The sequence below is a fragment of the Triticum urartu genome, chromosome 4 (genome assembly GCF_003073215.2).
Source record: "Triticum urartu cultivar G1812 chromosome 4, Tu2.1, whole genome shotgun sequence".
NCBI lineage: Eukaryota > Viridiplantae > Streptophyta > Magnoliopsida > Poales > Poaceae > Triticum > Triticum urartu.
This window is the reverse complement of record NC_053025.1, coordinates 54,069,280-54,097,114: the sequence shown is the minus strand read 5'-3', so window position 1 is coordinate 54,097,114 and position 27,835 is coordinate 54,069,280. Positions and strand designations below refer to the sequence as shown.

The following is a 27,835-nucleotide window of genomic DNA, read 5'->3' as shown; positions in this document are numbered from 1 at the left end:
TTCTCTTGTTTAGCGCCTGTTGATTGTTGTTAGCGTTGGAAACTAGCGCCTACACAGACGCTAAGGTAAGTTTCTGGGAAAAAAAATCTCTAGCGCCTACACAAGCGCCTCCCCATTGGAGATGCCCTGATGGTGGAGGCAAGGTTGGGACGAGCGGAGAAAGGGGATCGAGTGTTTTCGGTACCCACTCGTTATCTCCCGTTTTGGGCTTTGCGAAGCAACGTATCCGATTACAGGGTAATCGAAACCAGCCTAGTCGAACCAAACGAGCGGTAACGTCTTTGCTAAGCGGGGTAATTGGGAGATGGTGGGAAATTGTCAAACCAAACGCGTCGCCAGTTCTTCCCTTCCCAGACGTGAGGGTTTCATCTAGGGTAGCCACCACCGTCACTGAATTTTTGGTCCTCTCGCCTCTGGCTAATATCTTCGTGCTGAGAGGTGGGGGACCTTAAAGTATCTACAGTCGGGCGTCTCAAACTCATCTCATACGCCCAAGTAGGTCACCCAGTCATTGACCGGTCACGTTTTTTTGACCCAGACGAACGCCTTAAACGGGTCTCAAACGCCCGGGCTGACCGGCACCCTTCATATCCAGCCCAAATATGGGGCGGATATGTGGGCGCCCGGGCATGCCCACCACGTCGGACTGGCGAAGTTGTCCCAGCCGGAAACGCCATCAAACCCGGTGGCCAGAAGCCCGTCTCCTCCGTCGGACCAGTGGCGCCGCGTGGCGCAGCTCTGGCGGGCTGTGTAGTGCCTTGCTCGGCTATTTAAGTCGACCGCGGCACCAAAACCTGATACGTCTCCAACGTATCTATAATTTTTTTATTGTACCATACTGTTATATTATCTGTTTTGCATGTTTTATATGCATTAATATGCTATTTTATATTATTTTTGGTACTAACCTATTAACCTAGAGCCCAGTGCCAGTTTGTGTTTTTTTCTTGTTTTTTTAGCTTCGCGGAAAAAGAATATCAAATGGAGTCCAAACAGAATAAAACTTTCGGGATTATTTTTCTTGGACCAGAAGACACTCGTAGGAATTGGAGTCCAAGTTAGAAGACCCACGAGGCGGCGACAAGCCGTAGGGGCGCGCCCTAGGGGGCACCCCCTGGCTTGTGGCCCCCTTGGGAGTCCACCGACCTACTTGTTCCTCCTATATATTCTCATATATGTCAGAACCCCCAAAAAGAGCCACAAAAATACTTTTCCACCGCCACAACCTTCTATACCCGTGAGATCCCATCTGGGCCTTTTCTGGCGATCTGCCGGAGGGGGATTCGATCACGGAGGGCTTCTAAATCAACACCATAGCCTCTCCGGTGATGTGTGAGTAGTTTACCACAGACCTACGGGTGCTTAGCTAGTAGCTACATGGCTTTTTCTCTCTCTTTGATTCTCAATACCATGTTCTCCTTGATGTTCTTGGAGATCTATCCGATGTAATCTTCTTTTGCGGTGTGTTTGTCGAGATCAGATGAATTGTGGATTTATGATTAGCTTATCTATGAATATTATTTGAATCTTCTCTGAATTCTTATATGCATAATTTGATATCTTTGTATTTCTCTTCGAATTATCGACTTGGTTTGGCCAACTAGATTGGTTTTTCTTGCAATGGGACAAGTGCTTAGCTTCGGGTTCAATCTTGCGTGATTTCACCCAGTGACGAAGTAGGGGTAGCGAGACACGTATTGAATTGTTGCCATCGAGGATAAAAGATGGGGTTTTCATCATATTGCTTGAGTTTATTCCTTTACATCATGTCATCTTACTTAAGGCGTTACTCTGTTCTCTTGAACTTAATACTCTAGATGCAGGCAGGAGCCGATCAATGTATGGAGTAATAGTAGTAGATGTAGGCAGAAGTCAGTCTACTTGACATAGACGTGATGCCTATATTGCATAACATTGCCTTGGATATCGTCATAACTTTGCGTTTTTCTATCAATTGCTTGACATTAGTTTTTCACCCACCGTATTATTTGCCTTCATGAGAGAAGCCTCTAGTGAATGATATGTCTCCAACGTATCTATAATTTATGAAGTATTCATGCCATGTTTACAATAATTTTATATAATTTTGATATGATTTGATTAGAACTAACCCGGACTGATGTTGTTTTCAGCAGAACTACCGTGGTGTCTTTTTTGTGCAGAAATAAAAGTTCTCAGAACGAGCTGAAAATTTACGGAGAATATTTTTGGAAAATATAAAAAATACTGGAACGAAAAGATATCGGAAAGGACTCTTGAGGCAACCAAAAGGGTGGGGGGCGCCCCCCTAGGTCACGCCCCCTGCCTTGTCGTCGCTTCGTGGCCCCCCTTGACTTGTCCCCGACGCCAACTCTCCTATAAATCCCAAAAACCTCAGAAATAAACCTAGATCGGGAGTTCCTCCGCTGCAAGCCTCTGTAGTCATGAAAAATCAATCGGGAGCCCGGTTCGGCATCCTGCCGGATGGGGAAACCATCATCGGTGGCCATCTTCATCATCCCGGCGGTCTCCATGACGAGGAGGGAGTAGTTCACCCTCGGGGCTGAGGGTATGTACCAGTAGCTATGTGTTTGATCTGTCTCTTGTGTTCTTGATTTGGCACGATCTTGATGTACCGCGAGATTTATTACTATAGTTGGATCATATGGTGTTTCTCCCCCTCTATCTTCTTATGATGAATTGAGTTTTACCTTTGAGGTTTCATTATTATCGGATTGAATACTATTATGGATTTGAGAACACTTGATGTATGTCTTGCGTGGGATACCCGTGGTGACAATGGGGTGTTCTATTGATTCACTTGATGTATGTTTTGGCACTCAACTCGCGGGTTCCCGAGGTGACATTGGGGTAATCTATGCATAGGAGTTAATGCACGTTTTCGTCCTTGTTTATCTAGTAGAAATCATGGGGCACTCTTTGAGGTTCTTTATGTTGGATTGAATATTGTGAATCTGAAGTTGTTTGATGCATATCATATTGACCCATGGATACTTGTGGTGACATTGGAGTATCTAGGTGACAATAGGGTTGATTGATGTGTGTCATATGGTGTTATTTTACTACGAACTCTAGGGATGTTTGTGACAGCTATAAGAATAGCTCAATGAATTGATCGGAAAGAATAACTTTGAGGTGGTTTCATACCCTACAAGCAATTTCATCTTATGTTCTCCACGATAGGAACTTTGGAGTGACTTTTGTCGCACGTTGAGGGATTGTCATATGATCTAATTATGTTATCATTGTTGAGAGAACTTGCACTAGTGAAAGTATGAACCCTAGGCCTTGTTTCCAAGCATTGCAATACCGTTTTTGCTCACTTTCGTTACTAGTTACCTTGTTGTTTTTATGTTTTCAGATTACAAAAACCTATATCTACTATCCATATTGCACTTGTATCACCATGTCTTCACCGAACTAGTGCACCTATACAATTTACCATTGTGTTGGGTGTGTTGGGGACACAAGAGACTCTTTGTTATTTGGTTGCAGGGTTGTTTGAGAGAGACCATCTTCATCCTACGCCTCCCATAGATTGATAAACCTTAGGTTACCCACTTGAGGTAAATTTGCTACTCTCCTACAAAACTATGCACTTGGAGGCCCAACACGAGTCTACAAGAAGAAGGTTGCGTAGTAGACATCAAGCTCTTTTCTGGCGCCGTTGCCGGGGAGGTGAGTGCTTGAAGGTATATCTTTAGATCTTGCAATTGATTCTTTTGGTTTCTTGTTTTATCACTAGTTTAGTCTATAAAAGAAAATTACAAAAAAAGGAATTGAGGTTGCCTCATATGCTTCATCTTTTTAATATCTTTTGTGAAAATGATGGAAAGGAAAATTGTGCTCAAGTGTTAGAAGAAGAATTCAATAAAATGTTTGGCACTAAATCTTTGAATGATTGCAGTGTTGTTAGTATGAATTCTTTCAATATCCACGATGCTAATGATATGCAAAACGATAAGCTTGGGGATGCTATGTTTGATGAAGATTATATCTTTAGTCCCCCAAGTTTTGATGAGCAAATCTATTATGATGATAGCATGCCTCCTATTTATGATGATTATATTGATGAAAGTTGGTTTGGAATAGTGTAAACTCTAGGTACTAATGATCCCACTATTTTGGAGGGTGTTGAATCCTATTGTAATAACGATGAATGTGGATTTGGAGAGGTCATGACTTCATTTAGTGATGAATCCACTATTTTGGAAGAGGTTTCAATTGATTATGAGAACAAAGTTGCTATCTATGATGATTATTGTGATGACATGTATGCTATAAAGAGTAATGATAACCATGAAACTTGTCATCATGATTTTAATTTTCAGTTGGATTATGCCTCCCATGATAGTTATTTTGTTGAGTTTACTCCCACTATTCCGAATGAGAAGAATTTTGCTTATGTGGAGAGTAGAAATTTTTCTATGCTTGTAGATCATGGAAATAATGATTTGTTTTTTCGCGAATACGCAAAGCTTGCATATCTTTTCATTGATAGGAGAAAGTGAATGAGTACAATAGAGGATACAACACATGACATGAATGCAAGGAGGCATGATCATGGCAACCGGAGCAGAGAGACAAGGGTTGCTCATCCCGAACAGGGGGAAATGACACAACTAAACCCACTAGTCCTAAACAGAGAGGCAAACCAAACTAGCACAATGTCAAACATCTTCAAATCCAACATCGGGGACACCGCGAGCAAACAAGATAGCGCCTTCAAGAAGGGGTGCGACGTCATGACGCCGCCGCCATCCAATCCGAAGAACCGGACCTAGGGTTTCCCCCAATGCTCGAAGAGGGACATGGATAAAGTCCATGGCAGCGCCTCCAGGAAGGGAAACATCACTCGCAAGTGCTGCCGCTGCCAGCATCGGCAAGCCGAGCATGGATTTCGCCTGGCCTAAGTCTAAGTAATCCCATAGCCGCCAGATCAAGATCCGAAGATGAGGAAGACAATCCGCCAGTCGACTGCCATCCTGGTAGGGAGATGGTGGGGCTGCACCTCGTGCCGAAAGAACACAAGCTTTGGAAACGACATGCCGTGAGTGTGGATGGGGTCGGGAAGGCAGTGCGGTAGAAAGCCAGCATGGAGGATATGATGGCGACCCATGCCACCGCCAAGCTGGAGCCGGAAGGGAGCGTAGATCCAAGTTGCCGAAGGCGAAGCCGCCAGAACACTGGCAAACCGATGACGCTGGAAGGGGACGCAGCGACCGGAGTGTCGGGCCGAAATCGCGCCGGTAAGGACGCCGGCAGGCCAAGGACACTGGAGAACGCAGGTCAGTGGCCGCCGGGACCGGAGCAGCATCGGCAAGGACCCGCCACAAAGCTTCAGCTCGCTGCCCAAAACACACCTTGACCGCACACGGGCAGAGGCCGTCACAGTAACTCGGAGGAGGCGCCGTCGGAGACGCAGGGCGGTCTACAACGGGGCAAGACCGAACCTTGGCTAGCCCGTCACCTCCACGCGATCCCTTGCACGACCCAGCGAACGGCAGCATGAGAAGCTGCGCGAGCAGGGGGCAAGAGGCGGGCGGGGGAGGTACACAACGGGAACGGCCGCGCCGCCACGCCAGACAGGCAGGATGAACATAGCAGTAGTTGGAGGGAAGGGGAGCCCGCGGCACGCCAGATCAGATATGGGGGCGGCGAGGTTGGGGAGGAGCTCCAGCACGAAGGGGGCGAAGCCACCCTGCCGGCCCCATCCTAAGGCATGGCGCGGGGCGGCGGCGGCGCGGGGGCTTGATGGCGGCGGAGGGGTTGCTGGGGGCGGGAGGGCCTGTGCAAAGGGAAGGACGAAGCTGCCCCGCCGCCGCCATCCCCAGGTGCGGCGCGGCTTCGCCGGCCGGCCCTCCGGCGGCGGCGATGCGGGGGGCGCTGGCGGAGGAGGGCTACTGGCGGCGACGAAGATTTCCCCCGAGTCGCCGGTTGCGGGCGACGCGAGGGCGGGGGGAGCTGGGTGTCGTCGCTGAAATAATGATTTGTGTGATAGCTATATTGTTGAATTCATTTATGATGCTACTTAAAATTATTATAAGGGAGGAATATATGCTTATAGTGTTGGGGAACGTTGCAGTGTTGGGGAACGTTGCAGAAAACAAAAAATTTCCTACGGTTTCACCAAGATCCATCTATGAGTTCATCTAGCAACGAGTGATTGGATTGCATCTACATACCTTTGTAGATCACGCGCGGAAGCGTTCAAAGAACGGGGATGAGGAAGTCGTACACGACGTGATCCAAATCACCGAAGATCCTAGCGCCGAACGGACGGCACCTCCGTGTTCAACACACGTACGGTCAGCGTAACGTCTCCTTCTTCTTGATCCAGCAAGGGGGAAGGAGAGGTTGAGGAAGATGGCTCCAGCAGCAGCACGACGGCGTGGTGGGATGGAGCTGCAGTACTCCGTCAGGGCTTCGCCAAGCACTATGGAGGAGGAGGAGGTGTTGGAGAGGGAGAAGGAGGCAACCAAAGGCGTGGATGAAAAGCCCTCCTTCCCCCACTATATATAGGAGGGCCAGGGGGGGCGCCGGCCCTAGGAGATCCAATCTCCTAGGGGGGGCGGCGGCCAAGGGAGGTTTCCTCCCCAAGGCACCTAGGGGTGCCTTCACTTGTGGGACTCTTCCCTTTGGAAACCCTAGCGCATGGGCTCTTGGGCTGGTGCCCTTGGCCCATTGTAGGCCAAGGCGCACCCCCTACAGCCCATGTGGCCCCCCGGGGCAGGTGGCCCCACCCGGTGGGCCCCCGGGACCCTTCCGGTGGTCCCGGTACAATACCGATAACCCCGAAACTTGTCCCGATGGCCGAAATAGCACTTCCTATATATAATTCTTTACCTCCGGACCATTCCGGAACTCCTCGTGACGTCCGGGATCTCATCCGGGACTCCGAACAACATTCGGGTTACTGCATATACATATCTTCACAACCCTAGCGTCACCGAACCTTAAGTGTGTAGACCCTACGGGTTCGGGAGATATGCAGACATGACCGAGACGACTCTCCGGTCAATAACCAACAGCGGGATCTGGATACCCATGTTGGCTCCCAGATCTCGATGATCTCATCGGATGAACCACGATGTCGAGGATTCAGCAACCCCGTATACAATTCCCTTGTCAATCGGTACGTTACTTGCCCGAGATTCGATCGTCGGTATCCCAATACCTCGTTCAATCTCGTTACCGGCAAGTCACTTTACTCGTACCGTAATGCATGATCCCGTGACCAGACACTTGGTCACTTTGAGCTCATTATGATTATGCATTACCGAGTGGGCCCAGAGATACCTCTCGGCCCAGTGATACCTCTCCGTCATACGGAGTGACAAATCCCAGTCTTGATCCGTGTCAACCCAACAGACACTTTCGGAGATACCCATAGTCTACCTTTATAGTCACCCAGTTACGTTGTGACGTTTGGTATACCCAAAGCACTCCTACGGTATCCGGGAGTTACACGATCTCATGGTCTAAGGAAAAGATACTTGACATTGGAAAACTCTAGCAAACGAACTATACGATCTTATGCTATGTTTAGGATTGGGTCTTGTCCATCACATCATTCTCCTAATGATGTGATCTCGTTATCAATGACATCCAATGTCCATAGTCAGGAAACCATGACTATCTGTTGATCAACGAGCTAGTCAACTAGAGGCTTACTAGGGACATGTTGGTGTCTGTTATTCACACATGTATTACGATTTCCGGATAATACAATTATAGCATGAATAAAGACAATTATCATGAACAAGGAAATATAATAATAATGCTTTTATTATTGCCTCTAGGGCATATTTCCAACATATAGGAGTTGCAATAATATCAAGTTTCCTCTCTATGTGTTGAAAATCTAGAAGTTATGCTTGTTTTACCTTCCTATGCGAGTTGATTCTTGTTCCCATAAATTGTTTGCTCACAAAATCCCTATGCATAGGAAGTGGGTTAGGCTTAAATTTGCTAGTCATATGCTTCATGATGCTCCCTTATGTTTCAGTTCTTATCTTTTATGTGAGCATCATTGAAATCATCATGCCTAGCTAGAAAGGCAATAAGAAAAGCGCTTGTTGGGAGACAACCCAACATTTATACCTACTGTTTTCATGTGTTCACATGATTAGGCTACTGTATTAATCATGTTTTATAGCTTTTGTTTCAATAAAGTGCCAAGTAAGACCTTTGGGATGGTCTATGGTGATAGTTGATTTGATCTTTGTGAAAAACAGAAACTTTTGCACCCAGTAAAATAATTCTCATTTTTTACAGAAGCGTGATAAAATCCTGATTCTTTTTTCACAAGATTGATATACAAATTTCCTAGGTTTTCCTAATTTTTCAGAAGTTTTGGAGTTACAAAAGTATTGAAAGTTTCTAGATTACTACAGACTGTTCTGTTTTTCATGTGTTGTTTGCTTATTTTGATGAATCTATGGCTAATATCGAAGGGTATGAACCATGGAGAAGTTGAAATACAGTAGATATAACACCAATCTAAATTTATCATGAGTTCACAACTGTACCTAAGTGGTGATTTGCTTTATTATACTAACGGAGCTTACGAGTTTTCTGTTAAGTTTTGTGTTGTCAAGTTTTCAAGTTTTGGGTAAAGTTTCGATGGACTACAGAATAATGAGTGGTGTAGCGACCCGATCCCAATGGATCAAAGTCTCTGTGCTTAAGTGTCATCCCTAGATCGGTATGCTGACACACAATACTCGAGGAATTGTAACAGAGTTCAATCACACACTTGTTACATCGAGGGTCTCATAAAGAGTAATTATTACAATAATATGGCTGAAAGCCAACTAATAAAAATAACTGCGGAAGCTTCGAAGATAAATGAGTCCATCCAACTCCACGGCAAAACTGAGTGCAAGACATCGACCTATCGTGCCTTAATCCTTGTCTGAAAATTCTGCAACATGAGACGTTGCAGCCGTGTAGGTCAGCACATGGAATATGCTGGCAAGATCACACTATAGAGCAATGATGAATAATGACTATCACTACATGCATATTTGGCTGGTGGAGGCTCTAAGTTTAACATTTGCATAAAGCTAATTTTTCCCTACAACAAAGGAATAGATTTTATTTACTACCAAGTTTATGCCATTATTGAGAAGGTATCCCCAACTCAATCCCAAAATTATCAGGTAACAGTAATAATAATAACCCAACAAATTCATTGAGTAAAGTGATGAGATCAACCAATAACTCAAATACCAGATACTCAAAATGTCCATAACCGGGACACGACTAATCATGATTAGTTTGTATACTCTGCAGAGGTTTGCGCACTTTTCCCCACAAGACTCGACTGCATCCATGATCGGAAGATCGAGAGATAGCCTCTCTGAAGAGGTCCCCTTAACCGATAGATAGGCCGGTACACCTACAACCCCCCTACATCTGCTAGCCCATCATGGAAAGGTTTCCCCCAACTTAATTAACTGTGCCAAAGCCCATAATGGCTTGTGGCTGCACACGGAAGTTTCTGAGCATGAATAATCTTATGATCCCTTTGAGCCTGGGTGACATTCCATAGGGTGATCACATGGGTACCCCGGGATCTCCTAGGACAACACTGGATTCCCCAAGTGCCCACAACCAATCCACCCAGATGTGTATTAAAGTAGCCACCTTAAGTTTCCCTTAGTTATTATCTCTCACAACTTGCATGATTCTCACATACCAATCCTCGTCTATGAGCATGGCTAAGCAATATGAGCATAACATATATTCCCGGGGTGTTCAAAGGTATTCGGTTCCTACCTCATCAACTACATAGCAATAACCACATGTTCTCAATCCTACTCATGCAATATTTGAGGGTGAACTAATGCTAGTAAAACTGGGTATAGGGAGAGTATGATCAAAGTGTGAACTTGCCTTGCTGACGATCGGAAAACCCTAGAGATTCGTAGTAGCAAGCTTCGCACTCCGGAAAATCTATCATAGACAAACAATAGCATACATAGGCACTCAAGCATGAAGGTGCAAAGAAAACTAAAGAACAAGATCTTAACAGAAAGTTTAAGTCAAGAACTTCGATTTGCGAAAAGAATCAACTAAATCGGAATTACAAAACTCATCAAAAGAAGTTCAAATTAAAATCTACTTGAAACCAAATTTTAAACTTTCGAAAACATGTTTAAGTTGGTTATCTGGATAGAGGGGATCATAACGAAGAATTTGGCATTGGTTTCATTGGATTTGGATAAACAAGCGAAAAGTTGTGACCGTTTGGAGAATAGGGACTAATCCGTGAAGAAAATATTTATGGATGGGTCCCTGGCCGAAAATAAACAGAAAAAGAAAAATCTATCGGACGAACGTCTGCTACAGATCCTAATCTAACGAATCTGTTCGCTATAGAACCTAAACGAACAAACGATCGCTAAATAAAACAGATCGAGTTTTAAAAGAAAAACCGAGGAAAAACCAAAAATAAAACGGGGCGGTTCGGCGGTTTTACCGGCGGTTCTCGACGGTTTTCGATGACGGTGGCGAACTCCAGCGACGGCGGCTTCGGGCGGCGGCTAGCGGCGTTGGCGGCGGCGGACTCCGACGGCGGCTGCGGCTTGAGGGAGAGAGAGAGAGAGGCTGGGGGGAGGGGTATTTAAGGAGGGAAATGAGGGGTGCGGCGGCGGCTTGGAGGAGGGGGCAAGGGAGGCGGCAGCGGGAGGCGTGCTTGGCTCGGACATGGCGGTGGCGCACGCTTTTTTAAACATTATAGAGATGCGCGCGACCCAGTTCGGTCTGCCCGAACTTAAAACAAACAATTTTTTCAGAGAGACGAAAAATACAAAAAAAACAATAAAACTATTTTTAAAAATTCCAGAAAAATTCACATAATTCCCTCCTAATATTTGGACTATTGTGAACATTTTTCTGGACCTAATGCTTTAAAATAAAACAAACCTTTTAGTATAAATAAATAAATAAACACGCAAATAAAATCAAATAAAATATATATTTATCCAAAAATAAATTTCCAACATTTCATTACTGTTTTTGAAGAAGTCATATTATCTTCTCTCATTATTTTATTTATTTGAAATTATTGGAAAAATATTTTGAATAAAACTCTTTGATCCAATTTGCCAATTTTGGAAATTCAAAAATGGATTTTTTGAGAAAACCTCCAACTCTCTCAATTGGTCCTTGAGTTGCTTAAGGTTTCTAGGATAAAAAAAATCAAATAAAACAAAATCCAAAATGCACAAATGATGAATGCATATGAATGATCTAAATAACATCCAAATTGAAAATTGGGATGTTACAAGTGGCAAAAGCCTAAGCTTGGGGATGCCCAAGGCACCCCAAGGTAATATTCAAGGAATACCCAAGCAATTAAGCTTGGGGATGCCCCGGATGGCATCCCCTCTTTCGTCTTCAACATTAATGGTAACCTTACTTGGAGCTATATTTTTATTCACCACATGATATGAGTTTTGCTTGGAGCATCATTTTATTTTATTAGGATTTGCTTACTGTTATTTAGAGTAATGTTTTGCATCTTTTATTTCAATAAAAAGGTCAAGTATAGCATTTATCATGCTTATTTTGCAACTCTATATGTTGTTGTTTGAAAACAGAAAGTTTGCTGTTATGTTTTGAATATTTGTGAACAGTCAGAAAATGATAAAATCTTGAAATTTTTACACAATGGGTAACAACAAATTATCTACAGTGTGGTAATGTTTTAGAATTTTTGGAGTTATAGAAGTATGATGCCTCTTGCATTCTTTCAGACTATTCTGTTTAGACAGATTGCTGTTATGTGTTTGCATATGTTTGCTTGTTTAATTATTCTATTTGAGGATAGAGTGTTAAATATGCAAAGGCATTTAGTAGGCAATATCAAATTATAATTTTAGCGATTTTCTACAGTAGCGAATGATAAGGTTTTTCATGGATTTATACTAACTCATCTCACGAGTTCTTGTTGAGTTTTGTGTGGATGAAGCTTTTAAGATTTAGGAAAACCGCGATATGAAAGGAATTAAGGAGACACAAAATCTCAAGCTTGGGGATGCCCAAGGCATCCCAAGTTAATATTTCAAGAAGTCTCAAGTATCTAAGATTGGGGATGCCCCGGTTGGCATCCCACCTTTCTTCTTCAACAATGATCGGTTAGTTTTGGTTGAGCATAAGATTTTGCTTCTTCACATGATATCTGCTATCCTTGCATTGTCATTTTATTTTGCTTTGCTTGCTGTTTGAATAAAGTACTTATAAGATCTAAAAAATTAAATGGGAGAGAGTCCACACCTAGTTAAATGGGAGAGAGTCCTCACCTATCTCGAGAAAAATAGCAAACGGCGCGTAAACAAAATATTGTTGGGAAATTGATAGAACTTCAAATACTCATGATGATATCCAGGAAATGATCATTATATAGGCATCACGTCCAAGATTACAAGACCGAATCTTGCCTGCATATACTACTATTACTCCACACATCGACCGTTATCCAGCATGCATCTAGTGTATTAAGTTCATGGAGAAACGGAGTAATGCAATAAGAATGATGACATGATGTAGACAAGATCTATTTATGTAGAAATAGACCCCATCGTTTTATCCTTAGTAGCAATGATACATACGTGTCGGTTTCCCTTCTGTCACTGGGATCAAGCACCGTAAGATCGAACCCACTACAAAGCACCACTTCCCATTGCAAGATAAATAGATCCAGTTGGCCAAACAAAACCCAAATATCGAAGAAGAAATACGAGGCTATAAGCAATCATGCATATAAGAGATCAAAGAAACTCAAATAACTTTCATGGATAAAAAGAGATAGATCTGATCATAAACTCAAAGTTCATCGGATCCCAACAAACACACCGCAAAAGAGTTACATCATATGCATCTCCAAGAGACCATTGTATTAAGAATCAAACGATAGGGAGGAAGCCCATCTAGCTGCTAACTACAGACTTGAAGGTCTACAAAGAACTACTCACACATCATCGGAGAGGCACCAATGGAAGTGGTGAACTGATACGTCCATTTTGCATCATGCTTTTATATTGATATTTATTGCATTATGGGCTGTTATTACACATTATGTCACAATACATATGCCTATTATCTCTTATTTTACAAGGTTTACATGAAGAGGGGTGATAACCCACAAGTATAGGGGACCGCAACAGCTTTCAAGGGTAAAGTATTCAACCCAAATTTATTGATTCGACACAAGGGGAGCCAAAGAATATTCTCAAGTATTAGCAGCTGAGTTATCAATTCAACCACACCTAGAAACTTAGTATCTGCAGCAAAGTGTTTACTAGCAAAGTAATATGATAGTGGTGGTAGCGGCAACAAAAGTAAAGACAGCAAAAGTAATGTTTTTGGTATTTTGTAGTGATTGTAACAGTAGAAGCGGGAAAGTAAATAGGCGTAAACCAGTATATGGAAAACTCGTAGGCACCAGATCAGTGATGGATAATTATGCCGGATGCGGTTCATCATGTAACAGTCATAACATAGGGTGACACAGAACTAGCTCCAATTCATCAATGTAATGTAGGCATATATTCCGTATATAGTCATACATGCTTATGGAAAAGAAATTGCATGACATCTTTTGTCCTACCCTCCCGTGGCAGCGGGGTCCTATTGGAAACTAAGGGATATTAAGGCCTCCTTTTAATAGAGAACCGGAACAAAGCATTAGCACATAGTGAATACATGAACTCCTCAAACTATGGTCATCACCGGGAGTGGTCCCAATTATTGTCACTTCGGGGTTGCCAGATCATAACACATAGTAGGTGACTATAGACTTGCAAGATAGGATCAAGAACTCACATATATTCATGAAAACATAATAGGTTCAGATCTGAAATCATGGCACTCGGGCCCTAGTGACAAGCATTAAGCATAGCAAAGTCATAGCAACATCAATCTCAGAACATAATGGATACTAGGGATCAAACCCTAAATAAACTAACTCGATTACATGATAAATCTCATCCAACCCATCACCGTCCAGCAAGCCTACGATGGAATTACTCATGCACGGCGGTGAGCATCATGAAATTGGTGATGGAGGATGGTTGATGATGACGACGGCGACGAATCCCCCTCTCCGGAGCCCCGAACGGACTCCAGATCAGCCCTCCTGAGAGATTTTAGGGCTTGGCGGCGGCTCCGTATTGTAAAACGCGATGATTTCTTCTCCCTGATTTTTTTCTCACCGAAAGCAAATATATAGAGTTGGAGTTGGCGTCAGAGGGCATCCAGGGGGCCCACGAGGTAGGGGGCGCACCCTAGGGGGGCGCCCCCCACCCTCGTGGACAGGGTGTGGGCCCCCTGGTCTTCATCTTTGGCGAGGATTTTTTATTATTTTTTCTAAGGTGTTCCATGGAGTTTCAGGTCATTCCGAGGATATTTGTTTTCTGCACATAAAACAACACCATGGCAATTCTGCTGAAAACAGCGTCAGTCCGGGTTAGTTCCATTCAAATCTTACAAGTTAGAGTCCAAAACAAGGGCAAAAGTGTTTGGAAAAGTAGATACGACGGAGACGTATCAACTCCCCCAAGCTTAAACCCTTGCTTGTCCTCAAGAAATTCAGTTGACAAACTGAAAGAAAGAAAGAAAGAAAAACTTTTGCAAACTCGGTTTGCTCTTGTTGTTGTAAATATGTCAAGCTAGCATTCAAGTTTTCAGCAAAGATTATAACTAACCACATTTGCAATAATTCTCAGGTCTCATGATTACTCATATCAATAACATGATCAACTAGCAAGCCATAATAATAAATCTCGGATGACAACACTTTCTCAAAACAATCATAATATGATATAACAAGATGGTCTCTCGCTAGCCCTTTCTGAGACTGCAAAACATAAATACAAAGCACCTTTAAAGATCAAGGACTGACTAGACATTGTAATTCATGGTAAAAGAGATCCACTCATAGTCACACCCAACATAGATTAATAGTGATGAATGCAAATGACAGCTGTGCTCTCCAGCTAGTGCTTTTTAATAAGAGGGTGATGACTCAACATAAAAGTAAATGGATAGGCCCTTCGCAGAGGGAAGCAGGGATTTGTAGAGGTGCTAGAGCTCGGTTTTGAAATAGAGATAAACTGGATTTTGAGCAATATACTTTCACTGTCAACGTAACAACTAAGAGATGGCGATATCTTCCATGCTAAACACATTATAGGCGTTTCCGAAATAGAATGGTAAAGTTTATACTCCCCCTCCACAAACAAGCATCAATCCATGGCTTGCTCAAAACAACGAGTGCCTCCAACATACATCAGGTCCCAAGGGGAGTTTTCTTTGCAATTAATTTTGATTTAGTTTGCATAAAGCATGGGACTGGGCATCCCGGTGACCAGCCATTTTCTCGTGAGTGTGGAGCGGAGTCCACTCCTCTTGAGAATAACCCGCCTAACACGGAAGATAAGGACAACCTTGGTTGATACATGAGCTATTCGAGCATACAAAACAGAATGTTTATTTGAAGGTTTAGAGTTTGGCACATACAAATTTACTTGGAACGGCATGTAGATACCGCATATAGGAAGGTATAGTGGACTCATCTAGAATAACTTTGGGGTTTAAGGGATTGGATGCACAAGCAGTATTCCCACTTAGTACAAGTGAAGTCTAGCAAAAGACTGGGAAGCGACCAACTAGAGAGCGACAACAGCCATGTACATGCATTAAAATTAATAAACATTGGATGCAAGCATGAGTAGGATATAATCCACCATGAACATAAATATCGTGAAGGCTATGTTGATTTGTTTCAACTACATGCGTGAACATGTGCCAAGTCAAGTCACTTAAATCATTCAAAGGAGGATACCACCCCATCACACCACATCATAATCATCGCAATAGCATGTTGGCACACAAGGTAAATCATTATAACTCATAGCTAATCAAGCATGGCACAAGCAACTACGATCTCTAATTGTCATTGCAAACATGTTTATTCATAATAAGCTGAATCAAGAACGAGGGACTCATCATATTTACAAAAACAAAAGAGGTCGAGTTCATACCAGCTTTTCTCATCTCAGTCAGTCCATCGTATATCATCATAATTGCCTTTCACTTGAACGACCGAATGGTGTGAATAATAATAAGAGTGTACGTGCATTGGACTAAGCTGGAATCTGCGAGCATTCAATAAACGGGAAAAGACAAGGCAATATGGGCTCTTGGTTAAATCAACAATAATGCATATAAGAGCCACTTCAACAATTTAATTATGGTCTTCTCCTACTAACCCCCAAAGAAAAGAAAAGAAATAAAACTATCTACATGGGAAATCTCCCAACAAGCAAAAGAAGAACGGGAAATATTTTTGGGTTTTCTTTTTAATTATTACTACTACAGCAGAAAAATAAACTACTACTATTTTTTTGGTTTTTCTTAAGGTTTAACAAACACACAAGAAGAAAGCAGGAAAAAGAAAATAAACTAGCATGGATATTACAGTGAAAGAGTATGAGCACCGACATCTAGCAACGAGTGTGTGTGAACATAAATGTAATGTCGGTGAGAAATACGTACTCCCCCAAGCTTAGGCTTTTGGCCTAAGTTGGTCTATGGCCACGGCTGGCCTGGCTGATATCCATAATAATAGTTGTTGGGGTCGTACTGTGATGAGGAAGAAGATGGCTTCGATTGCCACTAGCTGACAATCATCTCCGGATACCACTGATAGTTAGACTGCCGTGAAGGATCAAATTGTGGTTCCGGTTCTGGCTCCTCGGCTGGTGCAGGGTTCCAGTAGGCGTGAATAGCCGTCAACGGAACAAGGTACGTGCCTACAGTCAAATCAAAAAAAGGAGGAGCAGGCAGGATAATAGTCTCAGGATGATGTTTGTTAAAGAACAATTGATATTTAAGCTCTCCTGCCCTATTCTTAACAATAAAATCATGTGCCACCATACTTTTATGATCTAGATAAACATGGGGCAGCACCTTTTCTTCCTTCTCAGCATGCCTAATAGGTATGTTAAAATGTACGGCTAGGCATGTAGCATAGATGCCTCCAAAGATGGGGCCTTTGGTACGGTTCATACTTAACCGTCTAGCAATAATACCGCCCATACTAAAAGTGTTATCACTGTATAAACCATGGAGCAGAATAATTATATCAGGGATACTAAGGTTTCCACAGTTTCCGCGTCCAATTAAACAACGACTAGCAAATAATGCAAAGTAACGTAAAACAGGAAAATGTATGCTAGTGATTCGTGCATCGAAAACCTTCCTAGTTTCTCCTACAGTGATAGTATCAATAAACCCAACCACATCATCATGACGTGGTTCTTCTGTCTTGCCCGCAAAAGGGACTAAACAAATCTGACAAAAATCATAAAGTGACATCTCCGTATGCTCATCATATAAAAGAAACTCCACCGTAGGTGGTGAGTTCCTAGAATGAAAATGAAAGTTTTGCACAAAGGTATTTGTGAGTAAGAGATACTGATCGCATTGGTCGTGGAGGAAAGCGGCGAGGCCTGCATTGTGAGCCAATTCATGAAAATCTTCATAGATACCGGCTGCTCTCAAGAAATCATCAGAAGGCCATTCACACGCCCGAATCTCCGCGGTGCGCGGCAAATTATACTAAGGCTTCGGTGCCTTTTCCTTCGAGCTTTGGCTCGATGAGCCCCTCAATAATCTCCTCATCATTTTCTGAAAAATTCTGAAATTTTTAGTAACTTCAAAATAAAAGTAAACCAAACTCAATAATATTGATAATAACTACTCCTACAAGTGCCTAGGGCCTGTATCAAGCATTAGAACTACTTGGAACCATATAAATTTGACATGAAAGCTCAAGAACACGGTCACTTATGCAGCACAAATTTGCAAAAAATAAAGCACTAGAACAAAAACTAATTGGACCAATGGAGGAGTCACATACCAAGGAACAATCTCCCCAAGCAGTTTTGTGAGAGGTGCTTTGAGCAAGGAGATCGAAAATCACAGCAAAAGTGGCTGGAACTCGTGCTTGAGTTGGTTTTTCGGGTTTGTGTGAGACAGAGGAAGAAGATGGGTGCTGGGATAAGTGGAGGAGGGCCACCGTGGGCCCACGAGGCAGGGGGCGCGCCCTAGAGGGGGGGGGCGCCCATCACCCTCGTGGCCAGGTGGCAGCTCCTCCCGCGGTAATTTTTGCACAGTAAATCCTCAAATATTCCCGAAAAAGATCATATTAAATTGGCATGGCATTCTGAGGACTTTTATTTTCGGGATATTTTTATATTGCACGGATAAGTCAGGAAACAGACAGAAAAATACTATTTTTACTTTATTTCTACTAATTAACAAAAAGTATAGAGAGGGTACAGAAGTTTGTGCTTCTTGTTTCATCCATCTCATGATCATCAAAAAGAATCCACTAACAAGGTTGATCAAGTCTTGTTAACAAACTCATTCCGATAATCATGAAACCTGAGAAATTTCAGATAACACTAAGTTACCTCAACGGGGATATGCACATCCCCTATAATAAGTATATCATATTTCTTTTTGACAGTAGGAAGAGGAAATTCAAAACCTCCAATTATAATCGATGGAATTTTTCCAATGGAGTTGATACTATGAACTTGAGGTTGTTTCCTCGGAAAGTGTACCGTATGCTCATTACCATTAACATGAAAAGTGACATTGCCTTTGTTGCAATCAATAACAGCCCCTGCAGTATTAAGAAAAGGTCTTCCAAGAATAATAGACATACTATCATCCTCGGGAATATCAAGAATAACAAAGTCCGTTAAAATAGTAACGTTTGCAACCACAACAGGCACATCCTCATAGATACCGACAGGTATAGCAGTTGATTTATCAGTCATTTGCAAAGATATTTCAGTAGGTGTCAGCTTATTCAAGTCAAATCTACGATATAAAGAGAGAGGCATAACACTAACACCGGCTCCAAGTTCACATAAAGCAGTTTTAATATAACTTCTTTTAATGGAGCAAGGTATAGTAGGTACTCCGGGATCTCCAAGTTTCTTTGGTATTCCACCCTTAAAAGTATAGTTAGCAAGCATGGTGGAAATTTCAGCTTCCGGTATCTTTCTTTTATTAGTAATGATATCCTTCATATATTTAGCATAAGGATTTGTTTTGAGCACATCAGTTAGTCGCATACGCAAAAAGATAGGCCTAATCATTTCAACAAAGCACTCAAAATCCTCATCATCCTTTTTCTTGAATGGTTTTGGAGGAAAAGGCATGGGTTTCTGAACCCAAGGTTCCCTTTCTTTACCATGTTTCCTAGCAACAAAGTCTCTTTTATCATAACGTTGATTCTTTGATTGTGGGTTATCAAGATCAACAACAGGTTCAATTTCTACATCATTATCATTACTAGGTTGAGCATCATCATGAACATCATCATTAATATTTTCACTAGGTTCATGTTCATTACCAGATTGTGTTTCAGCATCAGACATAGATATATCGTTTGGATTATCAGGTGGTTCAGCAATAGGTTCACTAGAAGTTTCCACAGTTCTATCATTTTTCTTTTTCTTCTTTTTAGAAGAACTAGGAACATCAATATTATTTCTTTGAGAATCTTGCTCGATTCTCTTAGGGTGGCCTTCAGGATACAAAGGTTCCCGAGTCATTCTACCAGTTCTAGTAGCCACTCTAATAGCATAATCATTTTTCTTACTATTCATTTCATCAAGCACTTCTTTTTGAGATTTAAGCACTTGTTCTACTTGAGTGGTAACCATAGAAGCATGTTTGCTAACAAGTTTAAGTTCACCTTTAATATTAGCCATATAATCACCCAAGCGTCTAATCACATAGGCATTTTCTTTTAATTGTCTACCAAAATAAGCATTGAAGTCGTCTTGCTTAAACATAAAGTTATCAAACTCATCCAAGCACTGACTAGCAATTTTAGTAGGAGGGACTTCAGCTTTATCATATCTATATAGAGAATTTACCTTTACTACCTGTGTCGGGATATCAAGATCAGGAGGTTCTTCAGTAAATAAAGAATTGAGATCATATGGTTCTTCAACAGGCGGTATATTAAGACCATGTATTTGTTCAATAGGAGGTAAATTCTTAACATCTTTAGCTTTAATACCTTTTTCTTTCATAGATTTCTTTGCCTCTTGCATATCTTCGGGACCGAGGAATAGAACACCTCTCTTCTTCGGAGTTGGTTTAGGAATAGGCTCAGTAATTGGAGCAGGGGCTGGCTCAGGAGGTGCCCAATTATTTTCGTTTGTCAACATATTATTCAATAGAATTTCAGCTTCATCCGATGTTCTTTCCCTGAAAAGAGAACCAGCACAACTATCCAGGTAATCTCTGGAAGCATCGGTTAGTCCATTATAAAAGATATCAAGTATTTCAGGTTTCTTAAGAGGATGATCAGGCAAAGCATTAAGTAACTTGAGAAGCCTCCCCCAAGCTTGTGGGAGACTCTCTTCTTTAATTTACATGAAGTTGTATATTTCCCTCAAAGCAGCTTGTTTCTTATGAGTAGGGAAATATTTAGCAGAAGTAATAAATCATATCCTGGGGACTACGCACACAACCAGGATCAAGAGAATTAAACCATATCTTAGCATCACCCTTTAATGAGAACGGAAATATTTTGAGTATATAGAAGTAACGCGATCTCTCATCATTAGTGAACAGAGCAGCTATATCATTTAACTTAGTAAGATGTGCCACAACAGTTTCAGATTCATAGCCATAAAACGGATCAGATTCCGCCAAAGTAATTATATCAGGATCAACAGAGAATTCATAATCCTTATTAGGAACACATATAGGTGAAGTAGCAAAAGCAGGGTCAGGTTTCATTTTATCTCTAAGTGATTCTTTGTTCCATTTAACTAATAACCTCTTAAGCTCATATCTATCTTTGCAAGCTAAAATAGCGGCAGAAGATTCCATATCAAAAAGATAGCCCTCAGGGATAACAAGCATATTTTCATCATCACTATCATCATCGTATTCAGATTCAATAATTTCTTTTTCTCTAGCCCTAGCATTTTTTCATCAAGAAATTCACCAAGGGGCACAATAGTATCATGCATAGAAGCAGTTTCATCATAAGTATCATGCATAGCAGAAGTGGCATCACTAATAACATGTGACATATCAGAACGAATAGCGGAAGCAGGTGTAGGTGTCGCAAACTTACTCATAACAGAAGGTGAATCAAGTGCAGAGCTAGATGGCAGTTCCTTACCTCCCCTCGTAGTACAGGGATAGATCTTGGTTTTTGGATCTCTCAAGTTCTTCATAGTGATAAGCAGATATAAATCCCAAGTGACTCAAAGGATAGAGCTATGCTCCCCGGCAACGGCGCCAGAAATTGGTCTTGATAACCCACAAGTATAGGGGATCGCAACAACTTTCGAGAGTAAAGTATTCAACCCAAATTTATTGATTCGACACAAGGGGAGCCAAAGAATATTCTCAAGTATTAGCAGCTGAGTTGTCAATTCAACCACACCTAGAAACTTAGTATCTGCAGCAAAGTGTTTAGTAGCAAAGTAATATGATAGTGGTGGTAGCGGCAACAAAAGTAAAGACAGCAAAAGTAATGTTTTTGGTATTTTGTAGTGATTGTAACAGTAGAAGCGGGAAAGTAAATAGGCGTAAACCAGTATATGGAAAACTCGTAGGCACCGGATCAGTGATGGATAATTATGCCGGATGCAGTTCATCATGTAATAGTCATAACATAGGGTGACACATAACTAGCTCCAATTCATCAATGTAATGTAGGCATGTATTCTGTATATAGTCATACGTGCTTATGGAAAAGAACTTGCATGACATCTTTTGTCCTACCCTCCCGTGGCAGCGGGGTCCTATTGGAAACTAAGGGATATTAAGGCCTCCTTTTAATAGAGAACCAGAACAAAGCATTAGCACATAGTGAATACATGAACTCCTCAAACTATGGTCATCACCGCGAGTGGTCCCGATTATTGTCACTTCGGGGTTGCCGGATCATAACACATAGTAGGTGACTATAGACTTGCAAGATAGGATCAAGAACTCACATATATTCATGAAAACATAATAGGTTCAGATCTGAAATCATGGCACTCGGGCCCTAGTGACAAGCATTAAGCATAGCAAAGTCATAGCAACATCAATCTCAGAACATAATGGATACTAGGGATCAAACCCTAACAAAACTAACTCGATTACATGATAAATCTCATCCAACCCATCACCGTCTAGCAAGCCTACGATGGAATTACTCACGCACGGCGGTGAGCATCATGAAATTGGTGATGGAGGATGGTTGATGATGACGACGTCGATGAATCCCCCTCTCCGGAGCTCCGAACGGACTCCAGATCAGCCCTCTTGAGAGGTTTTAGGGCTTGGCGGCGGCTCTGTATCGTAAAATGCGATGATTTCTTCTCCCTGATTTTTCTCTCTCCGAAAGCAAATATATAGAGTTGGAGTTGGCGTCGGAGGGCATCCAGGGGGCCCACGAGGTAGGGCGGCGCGCCCTAGGGGGGGGGCGCCCCCCACCCTCGTGGACAGGGTGTGGGCCCCTGGTCTTCATCTTTGGCAAGGATTTTTTATTATTTTTTCTAAGATGTTCCGTGGAGTTTCAGGTCATTCCGAGAATATTTGTTTTCTGCACATAAAACAATACCATGGCAATTCTGCTGAAAACAGCATCAGTCCGGGTTAGTTACATTCAAATCTTACAAGTTAGAGTCCAAAACAAGGGAAAAAGTGTTTGGAAAAGTAGATACAACGGAGACGTATCAAGGGGGAATCCCGGCAGCTGGAATTCTGTGCTGGAAAAGGAGCAAATATTAGAGACCTGTTCTGCACATCTCCAAAAGTCCTGAAACTTCACGGGAGAACGTTTCAGGATATATAAAAAATATTGGTCGAAAGAAGTACTAGAGGGGGGCCACCCACTGTCCACGAGGGTGGGGGGCGCGCCCCCTGCCTCGTGGGCCCCCTGGTGGCCCTCCGATGCCCATCTTTGGCTATATGTCTTTCGTCGAGGAAAAAATCATAAGCAAGCTTTTGGGAAGAAACTCCGCCGCCATGAGGCGGAACCTTGGCGGAACCAATCTAGGGCTCCAGCAGAGCTGTTCTGCCGGGGAAACTTCCCCCCGGGAGGGGGAAATCATCACCATCGTCATCACCAACGATCCTCTCATCGGGAGGGGGTCAATCTCCATCAACATCTTCACCGACACCATCTCATCTCAAACCCTAGTTCATCTCTTGTATCCAATCTTTGTATCCAAACCTCAGATTGGTACCTGTGGGTTGCTAGTAGTGTTGATTACTCCTTGTAGTTGATGCTAGTTGGTTTACTTGGCGAAAGATCATATGTTCAGATTCGTTATGCATATTAATACCCCTCTGATTATGAACACGAATATGCTTTGTGAGTAGTTACATTTGTTCCTGAGGACATGGGAGAAGTCTTGCTATAAGTAGTCATGTGAATTTGGTATTCATTCGATATTTTGATGAGATGTATGTTGTCATCCCTCTAGTAGTGTCATGTGAACGTCGACTACATGACACTTCACCATTGTTTGGGCCTAGAGGGAGGCATTGGAAAGTAATAAGTAGATGATGGGTTGCTAGAGTGACAGAATCTTAAACCCTAGTTTATGCGTTGCTTCGTAAGGGGCTGATTTGGATCCATATGTTTCATGCTATGGTTAGGTTTACCTTAATACTTCTATTGAAGTTGCGGATGCTTGCAATAGGGGTTAATCATAAGTGGGATGCTTGTTCAAGTAAGGGTAGTACCCAAGCACCGGTCCACCCACATATCAAATTATCAAAGTACCGAACGTGAATCATATGAATGTGATGAAAACTAGCTTGACAATAATTCCCATGTGTCCTCGGGAGCGCTTTCCTTCATATAAGAGTTTGTCGAGGCTTGTCCTTTGCTACAAAAAGGATTGGGCCATCTTGGTTCACCTTATTTAGTTTTATTACTTGCTACTCGTTACAAATTACCTTATCACAAAACTATCTGTTACCGATAATTTCAGTGCTTGTAGAGAATACCTTACTGAAAATTTCTTACCATTTCCTTCTGCTCCTCATTGGGTTCGACACTCTTACTTATCGAAAAGGCTACGGTGGATCCCCTACACTTTTGGGTCATCAAGACTCTTTTCTGGCGCCGTTGCCGGGGAGTGAAGCACCTTGGTAGGTAGAATTTGGTAAGGAAAAATTTATATAGTGTGCTGAAATTTACTGTCACTTGTTACTATGAAACATAATCCTTTGAGGGGCTTGTTCGGGGTATCTTCACCCCGACCAGTAGAGAAAATTGTTGCTCATCAACCTACTGAACCTACTGAAAATGTTTACTTTGAAATTCCTTCGGGCATGATAGAGAAACTGCTAGCTAATCCTTTTGCAGGAGATGGAACATTGCATCCCAATTTACACTTAATCTATGTGGATGAAGTTTGTGGATTATTTAAGCATGCAGGTATGCTCGATGATGTTATCAAGAAGAAGGTCTTCCCTTTATCTTTGAGGGGAGAGGCATTGACATGGTATAGGCTATGTGATGATATGGGATCATGGGACTACAAGCGATTGAAATTGGAATTTCATTAGAAGTTTTATCCTATGCATCTTGTTCATCGTGATCGTAATTATATATATAATTTTTGGCCTCGCGAAGGAGAAAGCATCGCTCAAGCTTGGGGGAGGCTTAAGTCAATGTTATATTCATGCCCCAATCATGAGCTCTCAAAAGAAATGATTATTCAAAAATTTTAAGCTCGGCTTTCTCTCAGTAATCGCTCCATGCTCGATACTTCTTGTACTGGATCTTTTATGATGAAGACTATTGAATTCAAATGGGATTTATTGGAAAGAATTAAACACAACTATGAAGATTGGGACCTCGACGAAGGTAGGGAGTTAGGTATAACACCTAAGTTTGATTGTGTTAAATCTTTTATAGTAGCTTCTTTCTGTGAATCCTTTGCTACTCATGTTGATCTCCCAAAGCAGAAGTGGTTTAAATATAATCCTCCCATTGAATTAAAAGTACTTGCACCTATTAAAGTTGAAGAAAAGACTATCACTTATAACAATCCTGTTGTTCCTACTTCTTATATTGAGAAACCACCTTTCCCTGTTAGAACAAAGGATCATGCTAAAGCTTCAACTGTGGTTAACAAAAGTAATATTAAGACACCTAAACCCCCTGAGCAAATTAAAGTTGAACCTAGTATTGCTATGTTTAAAGATCTCCTGGCCGATAATATTGATGGGCATGTTATTTACTTCTGCAATGAAGCTGCTATAATTGCTAGACCCAATGCTAAAAATAAACATAGACCTGTTGTAGGCATGCCTGTTATTTCTGTTAAAATAGGAGATCATTGTTATCATGGCTTATGTGATATGGGTGCTAGTGCAAGTGCAATACCTCATTCCTTATACCAAGAAATTATGCATGATATTGCACCGGCTGAGATAGAAGAAATTGATGTTACAATTAAGCTTGCTAATAGAGATACTATTTCACCAGTTGGGATTGTTAGAGATGTTGAAGTCTTGTGTGGGAAGGTTAAATGCCCTGCTGATTTTCTTGTTCTCGGTTCTCCACAAGATGACTTTTGTCCCATTATATTTGGTAGACCCTTCTTTAATACTGTTAATACTAAGATAGACTGCAATAAGGATATTGTTTCTGTTGGTTTAGGGGATATGTCTCATGAGTTTAATTTTGCTAAATTTCGTATACAACCCCATGATAAAGAATTGCCTAGTAAAGATGAAATTATTGGTCTTGCTTCTATTGTCGTGCCTCCTACTGGTCCTTTAGAACAATATTTGCTAGACCATGAAAATGATATGTTTATGAATGAAAGAAGGGAAATAGATGAAGTATTCTTTAAATAGGGACCTATTCTGAAACACAACTTTCCTGTTGAAATCTTAGGGGATCCTCCTCCACCCAAGGGTGATCCCGTGTTTGAGCTTAAACCATTGCCTGATACTCTTAAACATGCTTATCTTGATGAAAAGAAGATATATCCTGTTATTATTAGTGCTAACCTTTCAGAGCATGGACAAGCGAGATTATTGAAAACTCTGAAGAAGCACCGTGCCGCTATTGGATATACTCTTGATGATCTTAAGGGCATTAGTCCCACTCTATGTCAACCCAAAATAAATTTGGAGAAAGACGCCAAACCAGTTATTGATCACCAACGACGGCTAAATCCTAAGATGAAACAAGTGGTAAGAAAAGAAATATTAAAGCTCCTCGAAGCAGGTATAATTTATCTCGTTGCTGATAGTCAGTGGATAAGTCATGTCCATTGTGTCCCTAAGAAGGGAGGCATTACTGTTGTTCCTAATGATAAAGATGAATTGATTCCGCAAAGAATTATTACAGGCTATAGGATGGTGATTGATTTCCGCAAATTAAATAAAGCTACTAAAAAAGATCAGTACCCTTTGCCTTTCATTGATCAAATGCTAGAAAGATTATCCAAACATACACATTTTTGCTTTCTGGATGGTTACTCTGGTTTATCTCAAATACCTGTGTCAGCTGATGATCAAGAAAAGACTACTTTTACTTTCCCTTTCGGTACCTTTGCTTATAGACATATGCCTTTTGGTTTATGTAATGCACCTGCCACCTTTCAAAGATGCACGATGGCTATATTCTCTGACTTTTGTGAAAAGATTTGTGAAGTTTGAATGGATGATTTCTCTATTTATGGATCCTCTTTTGATGATTGCTTGAGCAACCTTGATCAAGTTTTGCAGAGATATGAAGAAACTAACCTTGTCTTGAATTGGGAGAAGTGCCACTTTATGGTTAATGAGGGTATTGTCTTGGGGCATAAAATTTCTGAAAGAGGTATTGAAGTTGACAAAGCTAAAGTTGATGCTATTGAAAAGATGACGTGTCCCAAGGACATCAAAGGTATAAAAAGTTTCCTTGGTCATGCCTGTTTTTATAGGAGGTTCATTAAGGACTTCTCAAAAAATTCCCGGTCTCTGACTAACCTATTACAAAAAGATATTCCTTTTGTCTTTGATGATGATTGTGTAGAAGCATTTGAAATACTTAAGAAAGCCTTGATTTCTGCACCTATTGTTCAACTTCCTGATTGGAATTTACCATTTGAAATCATGTGTGATGCTAGTGATTATGTTGTAGGTACTGTTCTAGGACAAAGAGTTGATAAAAAATTAAATGTTATTCAATATGCTAGTAAAACTCTAGACAATGCCCAGACAAATTTTGCTACTACTGAAAAAGAATTCTTAGCCGTTGTATTTGCTTGTGATAAGTTCAGACCTTATATTGTTGATTCTAAAGTAACTATTCACACTAATCATGCTGCTATTAAATATCTTATGAAAAAGAAAGATGCTAAACCTAGACTTATTAGATGGGTTCTCCTGCTACAAGAATTTGATTTGCATATTATTGATAGAAAGGGAGCTGAGAATCCCGTTGCAGACAACTTGTCTAGGTTAGAGAATGTTCTTAATGACCCACTACCTATTGATGATAGCTTTCCTGATGAACAATTAGCTGTCATAAATGCTTCTCGCACTGCTCCATGGTATGCTGATTATGCTAATTACATTGTTGCTAAATTTATACCACCTAGTTTCACATACCAGCAAAAGAAAAAGTTTTTCTATGATTTAAGACATTACTTCTGGGATGACCCACATCTTTATAAAGAAGGAGTAGGTGGTGTTATTAGACGTTGTGTACCTGAGCATGAATAGGAATAGATCCTACGCAATGTCACTTTGAAGCTTATGGAGGACACCA

The 27,835-nt window shown here is 41.6% G+C and overlaps 1 protein-coding gene across 1 annotated transcript in view; it reads left to right on the top strand.

Moving 5' to 3' along the window:
- LOC125554592 overlaps nt 1–27,835 on the top strand; it is a 42,074-nt gene that overhangs the window by 530 nt on the left and 13,709 nt on the right. The window lies entirely within an intron of this gene.